Here is a 13,581-nt window from a genome sequence, read left to right on the forward strand (position 1 = left end):
GGCAGGGAAGAAGAAGGTATCTGAGGGGGCTGAAGCCAGTGCTCATCTTGGAAGTGCGGTTGTGTGGGAACCAGGGCAAACACTGCTCTAGAGGTAGGTCTTGTCAGTGTCCAGCCATTCACTCACCCAGGCAAGTTGCCAGAACTATCTTGGTGACTGCAGGCATTGGGACTGAGACTGGGGCATATCAGCTGCACCCTAAGCTGTGTCTTGGAGAAGGAAGGGGCAGATACCCCTGTACTACACTGCTGTGGAGAGGGAGACACAAGATAGTAAATGAAAAGGGCAAGTTGGCGAGGATTATGCTTAAAAAACAAACTCTTTTCTTATACTACTATATATAATAGCTATATATAACTATGCTTAGATAGTAGATAGACTATAACTGTCTACCTTTTGTATAACGTCTGAAAGTTTATATAACAAAATATTTCTAGTGGTTACCTATGGGAAGTAGGAACACGGATAGGGAATGATTTTCCATTTATGCACAAATGTTTTCTGATTCATAATAAAATGAGCAGATGCTTTTGTAATTAAAAACCATTTTTAAGAACAGAAAAAGGTTGTTTTATGCCTGCTTCAGTCAGTTTCTCCTGAAGTAGGCAGCTGTCAACACCTAGGTTAGCACCTCTCACTATGCGGCTTGCACACTTTACCACTTAAGAACTGCACATCACAACACATGACAGCTCATTACTGAAGCACAGCACGGCTGGAGTATTCCTCATCATCCTACGTGACATTCTTGCCCTTTTTTCTTCACATGATGGCATTGCCAAGCAACCTAGCATATCTTGTCTTCCAAAAACCATATCTATTCTTTTCTGTTCATCCATGCTGTTTTATCCTTATGACATTTAATGAAGGTTTTTTTTTTATATGATAGGGAAGAAAGGGAAAACAATTTCATTGCCCAATAGTAGAGGAATGAGAAAGCAAATTAGAATATCTTCATAGGAAGAAGTATTATTGAACTATTAAAATTGATGTTCTGACAGATATTCAACCATGAATCTATCACCACAATAAAGATAATAGATATTACATATCACTCCCAAAAGTTTAACAAAATATACACTTTAAACATGTGCAGTTTATTGGATGTCCACTATATTTAATTAAACCTGTTTTAAAGAAATTTTAAAAAATAGTGTTTCATCAGGAAGAAAAAATGGTAAATTGGACTATATTAAGATTAAGAACCTCTTATCAAAAGACAGTATTGAGAGTGAAATGACAAGCCATAGAATGGGAGAAGATATGTGGATGTATGAGACTCTTATCCGGATCATATAAAGAATTTCTACAAATCTACAAGAGAAAAGAGAGTGCAGTAGAAAAACAGTCAAAGGCTTGAATAGGCACTTCGTTAAAGAACGTACCTAAATGCCAATTAACACATTAAAAATGGCAACTTCATTAGCCATCAGAGAAATGTGAATTAAAACTACAGTGAGAAACCTCTTCAGACCCATCAGAACAGTTAAAATGAAATAGAAAGAATATATGAGGTTAGTGAGGATATGAAGCAAACAAAACTTATATCCTCCTGGTAGGAATGTAAATTGGTACAACCATTTTGGAAAACTGAAAAGAAGTACTAAAGCTGAACCCAGCAATTATATTCTTAGGTATAAGCCCAACAAAAAAAGACATATGTGTCTACATATATATATATATGTATATATAGTCATCCAAAGTAATATATAAATATGTGTGTGTGTATATATATGTGTGTATATATATATATATATAGTCATCCAAAGACATGTTTATAAAGTCCCTGTTTATAATGGCACCAAAATGGAAACAACCCAAATACCTATTGACAGTGGAATGGATAAAGAAATTGTTACATATTTATAAATGGAATACTACGTAGCAATAGGAATAACAAATTGTATTAGTTTTTGCGATTAAAAGCAATGGTAAAAAGTCACAATTACTTTTGCCCCATCCTAATAATTACAACATTAATGACTCTTGAAAACATCATGTTGAGTTAAAAAAGCCAAAATGTACATACTTTGGCTTTAAATATGATTCCATATTTTAAAAATTCAAAAATATGAGAAACTAATCTGTGATATTAGAAATCAAGATAGTGATAACCTTTGAAGAGTGGTAATGATTGGAAAGGACATAAAATAGGCTTGAGTGGTACTAGTAGTTTTGTTTCTTTATTTGAATCTTGGCTACATGAAAATGTTTCTTTTGGGAAAATTCAGTAAGTTGTCCACCTATGATTGACATACTTTTCTATATGCATGTTATATTTTAATAAAACATTTATTAAAATTAGAAAAAATCAAGAATGGGCTAGAAGAAAACATGGGCGAATGTACTTGTAAGTTTAGAATTGGGAAGGCCTTTCTAAGGAAGACAAAAACTATTTTTCAAAGATATATAAATTTGGCCAGGTTCAGTGGCTCATGCCTGTAATCCCAGCACTTCAGGAGGCTGAAGTGGGAGGATTGCTTGAGCTCAGGAGTTTGGGACCAGCCTGGGCAACATAGCGAGACCCCCGTCTCCACAAAAGTTTTAAAAATGGCCAGGTGTGGTGGCATGGGCCTGTAGTTCTAGCTCTTGGGAGGCTGAGGTGGGAGGATCTCTTGAGCCCAGGAATTTAAGGCTGTAGTGAGCTATGATCACTTGCCTGCACTCCAGCCTGGGCAACACAGCAAGACTATGTCTCAAAAAAAAAAAAAAAAAAAAAAAAGATAAATAAATTTGACCTGAAAAAAGTTTTAAATAGCTATGTAGCAAAACCCACCATAAACAAAATACTAGGGAAAATATCTGCAAAAACATGACAAAGGGAAATTTTCCTAAATTTCTAAAATGTATGTACTAACTAGTAAGTATGCCATCCAGTAGAAAAATGGACAAGGATATAGATGAAATATAGATGATTAACAGAAACAGAAGGACAAAAAGTTACTTCATTCATAATGAAAGAGAAATGTTGTTTTGTTTTACAGATTGTCCAAATATAAAATATTGATAAATATAAAATTAAGCAAATTAAAAAGTAAATACACATAAATATTATCAAGAATATAGGAATCAGATAATCTAATACATTATTGGTGACAGTGTAAATTGATTCATCTTTTTTGGAGAACAATGTTCTATTTCTCAATATCCATAAAAATTCAACATCCATATATCCTTTGACTCAATAATTCCACTGCTAGGAATATGAATATACTTGAAATATACTGACTTCTTTCTAATCTAAGTTCTAGTCTTCTACCCATTCCTACATTCAGAAAGTTATCACAGACACAGACATCCTGGAACACAGACAGTTGAAGCACTAAAAAATTCCGTGGGTAACAGAAGTACTATATTAAGGGGCTTAATTCAGAATAAGCCTCAAATAATGAAATGAGACAATTTTGACATATTGCTTTGATGAGGCCATTTTGCCTGAAACAGGAGTGGGCACGCCATTTTCACCCAACCTTTTGACAGAGTTGTTCTGGTGTCAATAGGAACATGCCTGCCACTGCCACAAAGTAACCCTCATTTCTTCTTTCCCTGAGATTTTCTGTGTCTGATGAGGCTGAGGAATGGCAAAAAGCTGAGGGGCGGGGTGAAAACATGTAGTTCGTATATTATGTGGGAAAAAATATTGAAAATGTGATGGTCTATAAACATTCTAGAAAGAAATTTAGGTAAGCATTTGGCAATCTTTCTAAACAAAAATATTAAAGCCAGAAGCCACATAAAAGATAGTCTGTCATCTATCTTTGCCTTTTATGTGGTTTCTGTATATGTGCATATCTATATATCTATATCTATTTACCTAGATATAGTACATATCTATATAGATACCTCTATTTACATAGATACAGATATATAAATACAGGTATTGGTATAGGTATAGATATACTCAGTGATTCCAGCAGAAAAACGTTAAAGGATTAATTAAACAACATTAAATAATTAAATTAAAGAAACAACATTAAAGGATACATGATGTCCTCAGGGGAAAATGTTGGGTTAAAATCCCTAATATAACTTGCCAAATTTTTTAAAAAGAGATAAATCTGAAATAATTTTTTAAAAAAAGAGATGAATATTCCAATAGAAAAATGGGCAAAGCTCCAGGTAATTCACACATACACACACCACTCAAATAAATGAAAAACTATGGTCATTTAACCTTTTTAAAAGATGTTTAACTTCACTGGTAATCACAGAAATACAAATTAAAACAATGAGATATTCTTTTGTTACCTTTCCTAAAAGTGAAGATGAAAATAACACTCATTATTGAGAGTATGAATTGGTGCAATCTATCCAGAGAGCAAGAGGGCAACTTGTATCAATATTTTAGATGGGGGTATACTCTTTAACAAGAATTTTGTCTTCTGAGGATTTATGAAATAATTAGATATGCATAAAACATATGAACAAAAATGTTTTTGGAAAACTTTATAATATTAAAGAATTAGAAAAAATGCTCTCATGTAATATGTCCATGAAACAAACCTGCACATATACCTCCTGAATATAAATTTTTAAAAGAAAATTCTTATATTTAAAAATCTTCAATATATGGGCATTTGCTTTATTTTAAAATTAAGCTTCAAAAGTAATTAACAGTAAATTATTAGTAGATGAAAAATGGTTTAAACTTTATTGTATAATTTAGATAAGGTCTCATCTGTCTTTTGCACTGCTAAGAGATGAGTCTTTTGGTTACAGCTCTCTCGGTCCTGTGGGGACCTCAACGAGGAATGTTGTCTGACACTGGAAATAGGAGACTTGAGAATATTTTTGTAACAAATTTTGACAAAAGAATTTTTTTAAAAAAGCTTTATTTATGAGACATTATTATCATCAAGAAAGGAGAAATTTCTAGAGACTAGAACACAAAAGTAGCACTTCAAGATATTCCTTTCCTAGTGTGAACTTATCTGAGAAATTCAACTGGTAATCAGAAGATTGGCGAACATTAACCCAGGATGATCATCCAGCATGAGATTCCTAGACGGCAAAAGAGATACTTCATCTTGGCCAGTGGGTCTCAACTGTAGCCCACCAGGAAGCGTTTTAGAAAATTTTTGGTTGTTGAGACTGGAGAGTACTTTGGGCTCTTACAGGTATAAGCCAGGGATGGTAGATGTCCTGCTATGCTTGAGATAGGACCACACTGGAATTGTCCCAAGTCTACACATTTTTTGATTGCCTCAGTGGAGATTCATGTAGATGAAAAACCTATTCATGCATATCCGAACCCTAGAAACCTAACTGCATTTTGCATTAAAAAACACACTTTTTTTTTTTCTTTTTTTTGAGACAGAGTCTCCCTACGATGCCCAGGCTGGAGTGCGATAGTGCCATCTCACTGCAACCTCCGCCTCCTAAGTTCAAGAAATTCTCCTGCCTCAGCCGAGAAGCTGGGAGTACAGGCATATACACTACATTTTCCAGAACTACAACTCTTGTGGATAATAAGATTCTCTGAAAAGTAAGAAAGTAAAATTCTACTTGGTTTTGTTCTGATCCTTAACAGGAATTGTTCATATTTTATAAAAATCACATCATCACACCTCCATTTTTCTTTATATTTTCCTGTATTTTTTTAATGTGGCACAGCTTCTGATCTTGTTACTTCCCTTAAAATGAAAACTTTTTCATCAAAGAAGGTGTAAGCATTTCATTACTTCACTTGTGTTCAACCATTTTCATTGTGAATATGTGTTATTTTATTAATTGATTTTTTGCTTCTTTTATTTATGTTACAGTGGTGTACTGATTTTTTGAATTTATATTTGTCAAAATAGATAATATTATTTATGGATTCTATTTGAAGATTATAAATAGATAAGAGCAGAATATCTGTTATAAAAAGGCAGCTTTGGCTCATCCTGTAAAGTCTATATACTCTGTGATTCCATTTATGTGACATCCTAGAAAATCAACAGAATGGGGAAGACATCAATGGTTATCAGGGACTAAATGTTTGGGGGAGGGTTTGATTACATATGAGTAGCATGAAGGAATTTTTTTGGGGGGAGGTCAATGTTAACTGCTGTGAATCTTGACTATTGTGGTAATTACATGACTACTTGCAGTTGTCAAACATTATAGATATATACACCAATAAAAAAGTGAGTTTTACTGTATATAAATTTTAAAATAAATTTAAATAATTTTAAAAACTGGAGGACAAACAGAAATAAAATCCAGAAATAAAACAACCAAAATGGTGGCATTGAGTCTCATGTTAAAAACCACTAAACTATGCCTTTGAAACCCATGATGACATTCCTGCCTCCAGAAACAGTTCACATCTCTAGTGAATGAACTACTTATTCCCGTCAGGGCCAATTTCATTCTCCTGTGACTAGTGTCAGCTATGTGGAGAAAAAAAGTATTTTTTTATTGAATTCATAGTAATGAATGAACTATATTTCAACCAAAGCCATCAACGTATTGGCAGTTAGGATGAAAACTTAGGTTACTTAATTCTAGTGATCTTTTTATTATGCTATACTGCCTTACTAGTTTTGTGCTAAAGTGGAAGAATACTGTGAATTCTTAAGTTTTTCCATTCATTGCCAGCATTACCCCTCTAAAGTAAAATAAAATAAAATACCATTACTCACATTATAGTGCCACCTGAGTTTACTAAGAAAGTAGAAAAAAAAAAAAAAGAAAAAGCGATTTTCTTAATAACATTAGCATTCACATTCCTAGAAGAAAAGTGTACTGTAATGTCACTTCTATTGACAGAAAATACAAGTCTCTTGTGTTTTTATCAGGTGTTTACAATAGGTCAGTGTTTTGGCTAGGGTATTTAATGCTTTTTGCCATTTATGGTATATTCTGTAGCCTTCTAAAACTGCTTTGGGAAATTTTAACATGTAGAAATGTTTAGTTCACTTATTGCAGGCAATTAAAATAGTTAAGAGAGGAACATTAGCTAATAAAATGTCTTAATTTGGATAATATCCAAATAATAGGTGTCAAAATGATGAATTAATAGCTCTTTAAACTGGCTTGCCAAACAGCTATTCAACCAATTAAGCCACATGAGTAAGTAGCAAGAACATAACATTTAGATGACTATTAATTGGTAACTATGCTAAGAACCTGTAATTCAAATTCAGTATGTTTGGCTTTCTTAAAGAAGAACCAAATAAATATTGGTTTAACAAATTTGCTTCATAGCAATTGACACTAGAATTGAGTGTGAATTCAAATATTTTAGAAATAAACAAAATGTACCTTTATGGATTGTAAACTGAATTATGGATTTGAAGGCAGGATGAGAGTTCTTCATGCCCATGTTGCACATTGCAGTATCTGTGGCACACGGTCAGCCTTCAAGAGGTATCCCTACTTCAGCTACTCATGACTGAGTTTGCAATCATCCTGTCCACCATCAATTTAAAATTGGTAGTTTCCATGATTTATCTAGCAGGGGGGTGAGTGGGGTGGAAGTATAGATGAAATAAGACTGTCCATGAATACTCAATAAGATAAATATAAGCTGAAATTTCTCCTGCTAGTTATGATGGAATAACCGGTACTGGACTTGTCCTCGTATTGCAAACAACTAGAAAATTGGAGTATCTGAGGGGACCAGAAGTGGGGAGGCTGAGGCAACTGTAATTTGTAGAGCAAAGAACTTAGTAGAGCTGTGGAAGGAAGGAAGGAAGAAAGGAAGGAAGGAAGGAAAGAAGGAAGGAAGAAAAGAGAAGGAAAGAAAAAAGAAGAAAGAAAGAGAGAAAGAAAGGAAGGAATGGAGAAGAAAGAAAGGAAGGAAGCAAGGAAGGAGGGAAGAAGGAAGGGAAGAAGGAATAAAAGAAGAAAAGATAGAAAAATAAAGGAAGGAAGGGAGGAAGGAAGCAAGAAAAGAGAAAGGAAGTAAGAAAGGATGGGAGGAAGAGAGGTAAGAAGGAAGAGAGGGAGGGAGGAAGGAGGAGGGAAAAGAGGAGGGGAGGAAGGAAGATAGGAAGGAAAGAAGAAAAGAAAGAAGGAAAGAAAAAAGAGAAGAAGAGAGAAAGGAAGGAATGGAGAAGAAAGAAAGGAAAGGAGGAAGGAAGGGAAGAAGGAAGGAAGGGAAGAAGGAAAGAAAGAAGAAAAGATAGAAAAATAAAGGAAGGAAGTAAGAAAGGATGGGAGGAAGAGAGGTAAGGAAGAGAGGGAGGGAGGAAGGAAGGAAAAGAGGAGGAAAGGAAGGAAGGAAGATAGGGAGGAAGGAAGGAAGATAGGAAGGGAGGAAGGCAGGAAGGAAGGAAGAGAGGAAGGCTGGAAGGAAGGAAGAGAGGAAGGGTGGAAGGAAGTAAGAGGAAGGGAGGAAGGAAAGAAGGAAGGAAGAAAGAAAGGAAGGGAGGAGGAAGGGGGGGAAGGAAGGGAGAGAGAAAGGGAGGAAGGAAGGGAGGAAGGAAGGAAAGAAAAGAGCTCAAGAAGTCTGTGTAGCAGTCTTCTTGCATCTGTTTCTAAATACTAGGCTGAAAATTTATAAAGGGAAACTTCACAATGCTTTTTAAAGAACCACTGGGAAGCTATAAACTGAAAAATTCCCAGAGCACCCACAGAACTAGGAGACATTTGAGTTCCAACCAACCAAAGTGAAAAAAACCTTATTAAACACCTGGGGCACTTGGTAGAGACTCCAGAAGGATAATCCTTTAATGGTAGGGTTAAACTAGCTCTAGAGTAAAGGCTTCCCTAGACCCACCCTAACAAAGCTTTCTAAAAAGATTCAAAAGAATAAAGATAATCTGCAGGTAAACTAACTCCCTTCAAAACAAAATTCACTTTAAAGAAAAATTTTCCTTCTGGAGCCGCTGCTGCCAGCAACATGTCCAAGGTTAATTCAGAGGTGCATGGGGCCAGCTAGCCTGAGCTTTCTCACCTTCAAAGTCTATGCAGCTCCAAAAAAGGACTCACTTCCCAAAAATCCCATGAAGGCTGTTGAGTTTTCATTCTACTCAGTTCCCAAGGGCCAATATAAATATGTGGAGGAGTTAAGAACCCAGTTGGAAGAAAGCATCTCTGAGCTCCAACGTTATCGTGAGCCACATACAAGTTGGTGTCAGGAAACATACTCCCAGACTAAGCCCAAGATGCAAGTTTGGTTCAGTGGGGGTTAGACAGCTATGACTATCTCCAAAATGTATCCTCTGGGTTTTTTCCCAAGACTTGGTGCTATAATTTTGCTGGCCTTGATGGACTCCTTTTGGCTAGAGGTTCAAATATAAAGAAGCTCCACCCGGTTTCATGGCATTAGCTGCCTCTGTCTATCATCCACAACAAGCTATTGTGTTTGCCCAGGTCAGTAGGGAGAGATTATATTATTTGGGTTTACAGAGATACATAGTCATAGAAGATATATGGAAGGAGCACTTTCAAAAGCCAGGAAATGAGAATTCACCTATAAATAAGTAGAAAACGCCATGCTTTGCCCATTTTAATCAGTTATAGGTAAACATTGGAATCTCCTTACAATAAACCAGGGCTTCTACAGAAAAATGGCAGAGAAATCAGTATTGAATGTATTAAATTTGCATTCTTCTTCAGGAAAATCTGTACTAGGCCTCTGTTATCTTGGGTGATGCTGTCCTACAACCAAACTAATCTGAAATCCTTTCACCTAGAGATAATGTATAAGCCTTAGAACTCCTCATTCTCATATTGCTATTCATGTACATAATTAAAATACAAGTAAAAGAAAAGAAATTTTTAAATGCAGACATTTAAAGCCTAACATTTGTATACTAAAATCAGTATACAAAAAATTATTTGTAGGCATGTGAAGAAGCAGGAAAAAGTACAGGACAAATGAATCAATAGAAAAAGACCAAGAAATGACAGTAATAATGAAATTCACAGATAAGGACTTTCAAACACCTATTTAAAATATACTCAAAAATTTAAAGGAGGCCAGGCATGGTGGCTCACACCTGTAATCCCAGCACTTTGGGAGGCTGAGGCAGGCGGATCACCTGAAGTCAGGAGTTCAAGACCAGCCTGGTCAATATGGTGAAACCCCATCTCTACTAAAAATACAAAAATTATCTGGGCATGGCAGTGCACACCTATAATCCCAGCTACTTGGGAGGCTGAGACAGGAGAATCGCTTGAACCCGGGAGGCGGAGGTTGTAGTGAACCAAGATTGCACCACTGCACTCCAGCCTGGGTGACAGAGCAAGACTCCATCTCAAAAAAAGTAAAAAAAATTTAAAGGAAAATATGAATATAATGAGGACAGAGATGACACATATAAAAATAATACAATTGGAACTTCTATACTGAAAAATGCATTATCCAAAATGAAAAAATTAATTGAATGGGTTTAAGAGTAGTTTAGATACTATAGAAGAAAAGATCAATAAACCTGAAGGCATAGCATTAGAAATTATCCAAACTGAAGCATGTAGAGGGAAAAAAGTTTGTTAAAAAAAATAGAGCCTCAGCGATCTGTGGAACAATATTATGCAGACTTTCATATGTGTATTTGAATTTCTGGAAAAAGGGAGGGCAGGAAGGCAGAAAAAACATATTTGGAAAGATAATTTCTGAAATATCTCCAAATTAGATGGAAACTATAAACTCATAGATCCAAGAAGCTCAACAAATTGCAAGCAAGATAACTCCCCAAAAAACTATATTGAATTTCTGGAAAAAGGGAGGGCAGGAAGGCAGAAAAAACATATTTGGAAAGATAATTTCTGAAATATCTCCAAATTAGATGGAAACTATAAACTCATAGATCCAAGAAGCTCAACAAATTGCAAGCAAGATAACTCCCCAAAAAACTATACCAAAGCACATCTTAATCAAACTGCTAAAAACAAGTGATAAAAAGAGAAAAATCTTAAAAGCAGGCAGAGAATAAAAGACACATTACTTACAGGGAAATAAGCTTAAAAATATCTGCTAGAAAAAAATGAATTTTACAGTGCCAAAAGAAAAAAAAGTCAATCTAGAATTCTACATTCAATGATAATGTCCTTTGATAAATTAATATGAAATAAAAAATTTTCAAACAGACGTTGAAAAAAAATTGTCGCCAGAAGATCTTCATTTCAAGAAATACAAAAGGAAGTCTCAGGCTGAAGGAAAATTAAAACCAGAGAAATCAGAAGTGCTAAATATGTGGTTACATATAAAATAATATTTTCTCTTTTTAAAATTTCCTTGAAAAAGAATTGACTTTTTAAAGCAAAGATAATAACAATGTATTGTGAAATTCATAATAGATAAAAGTAAAGGCTATGACAACAACAGCACAAAGAATGAGAGGGTGGAAATAGAAATATCTATTGGAAGGTTATTATATGTGAAGTGGTACAATATTATTTGAAGGTGAATGTGTTAAGTTAAAGATGAAGATTATAAATTCTAGAAAAGGCCAGGTGTGGTGGCTCATACCTGTAGTCCCGTACTTTGGGAGGCCAAGGCAGGTGGATCGCCTGAAGTTAGGAGTTCAAGACCAGCCAGGCCAACATGGTGAAACCCTGTCTCTACTAAAAATACAAAAAATTAGCCGGTCACGGTGGCGAGTGCCTGTAATCCCAGCTACTCCAGAGGCTGAGGCAGGAGAATCGCTTGAACTCGGGAGGCAGAGGTTGCAGTGGGCTGAGATGATGCCATTGCACTCCAGGCTGGGCAACAGAGTGAAACGCCATTAAAAAAAAAAAATCCTAGATAAAGTACCAAAAATAAATAAATAAAGAAAGAAAGAAGTGTAGCCAATGAAGCTACTCTTAGAGGTTAAATGGAATACTAAAACGTAGTCAATTAATCTAAAACAAGGAAAAAAGGGACATAGAACAGATGTGGCAAACAGAAAACAAATAGCCAAATGGTAGATTTAAAGGTAACCATGTTATTAATTACAGGAACTATAAATGTCCAAACACCCCCATTTAAAAAGCAGAGATTGTCAGGATTTTTAAAAGGAAGACTCAGTGATGCTGCCTACAAAAAACAGTGTTTTAAATATGAAGACTCACATAGGTTAAAAGTAAAAGGATAGAACAAAACATATAACAAGAAAACACAATTTATGAGAAAACTGGAGTGGATTTCTTAATATCAGACAAAATCAATTTCAGGACTATAAATATTAGTGGAGAAATTGTTGAAGCTGAGTGACCGATAAAGGACAGTTCATGATACTATTCTATCTACTTTTGTTTATTGTTGAGATTTTTCATAATATAACAATAAAATTGAGAAGTGAGAAATGTGTTAAGACAAACAAGACTCTTGTCTGTGTGTGTGTTTGCACTGAATATACTCATCAGTTATTTTGGTTACCCATTTTGAGACAAAAATAGCTTTACTGTTTTTGCATTATCAGTCTTATAGAGACCAATCTTTTCTTCCTTTATTACTCTAATTTCTCTTATAATGATTATAATACACACATTTTTGAAATAATGATACCTAGGGGTATTAGGGAAGGTTAATAATTCTCCTGGTGAATATGGGTATTAAGTTCTGGAAAACAGTGGTGGATTTCAGTTTTATAGAGTTCCTAGAATTACTACTTATTGAAACACTGTTTGGAACTCATATTTTATAGCTATTTTTTCAAATAATACAGAACAGAAAAGAATGCTTTTTGTTATTAACAGAATTTTTTCTTTTTTCAAAAAAAAGAAAAGCAATTTGATAAAAAGGCATATAATTTACATGACAATAAAACACTTCACAAGTGCTATAAATAACATTTAGCCCAGTATTGAAGATTTTATCATTTAACTTCCTTTCTCTCTATTATTTATTCTTATAATAATTTCATACAGTTTATAACAGATAGATATTATTTTATTTTCAATCTCAGCAAGGTTTTGTAGATAAGCACCTAAGCTATTCTCATATTCAGAAGTCAGAAACAAAATATGTCTATATGTATTTTCTTTTCTAATTCACTAGGTATCACTCAAATTTCCATCAGAAACTGAAGGATAATATTAAACAGTATTTTACCAAATATACTGTCTTAGACACACAGCATTTTTCGTTATACAGTAATTTTAACATTGTATATTTTCATGAAAACATACAAAGCCCTTTCATATGGTAATTCATTAATATTTATTTGGCAAATATCATGTGCCAAGCACTTTCATGAACAGCAACATAGCTTTATTTGTTTTAATTTATTCCCTGATCTGTTTTGACAAGGATTTTTAAAGTGTTTTCAAAGATACATTGGATATAACTTGATTGCATACATTTTCCAGCCAGGGATCATCTTAATGTCTAAGTCAGAACACATCATTGCACACCTCTGCTCAAAACTTTCCAAGAGCTTCCTTTCCCTCCCAGGAAAGAGCCTGTCAGTTGCTTACATTGCTCATATTCATGGTTCTCGATCCTGGCTGCATAGTAGAATTACCTAGGGCCCTTTTAAAACTTACCAAAGTTTAGGTCCCATTTCAACCCAATGAAGTCAGGATTGGTTGCATCAAGTTGGGGGTTCTCCAGGTGGATTCAAATGTGCAGTCAGGGTTCAGAACCTCTACCCTGTACCCATCAAGCTTTACTCAACACATACAATCTTCCCCCATCCCTCCATCCCCCAAAACCTCTTCTCC

General features: G+C 34.8%; 1 pseudogene; it reads left to right on the forward strand.

Annotated features, from left to right (window-relative positions):
- Positions 1–7,288: 7,288 nt before the first annotated feature.
- On the forward strand, positions 7,289–9,417 carry LOC129010729 (MICOS complex subunit MIC26-like; annotated as a pseudogene).
- The last annotated feature ends 4,164 nt before the right edge of the window (positions 9,418–13,581 follow it).

The sequence above is a fragment of the Pongo pygmaeus genome, chromosome 10 (assembly GCF_028885625.2).
Source record: "Pongo pygmaeus isolate AG05252 chromosome 10, NHGRI_mPonPyg2-v2.0_pri, whole genome shotgun sequence".
Taxonomy (NCBI): Eukaryota; Metazoa; Chordata; class Mammalia; order Primates; family Hominidae; genus Pongo; species Pongo pygmaeus.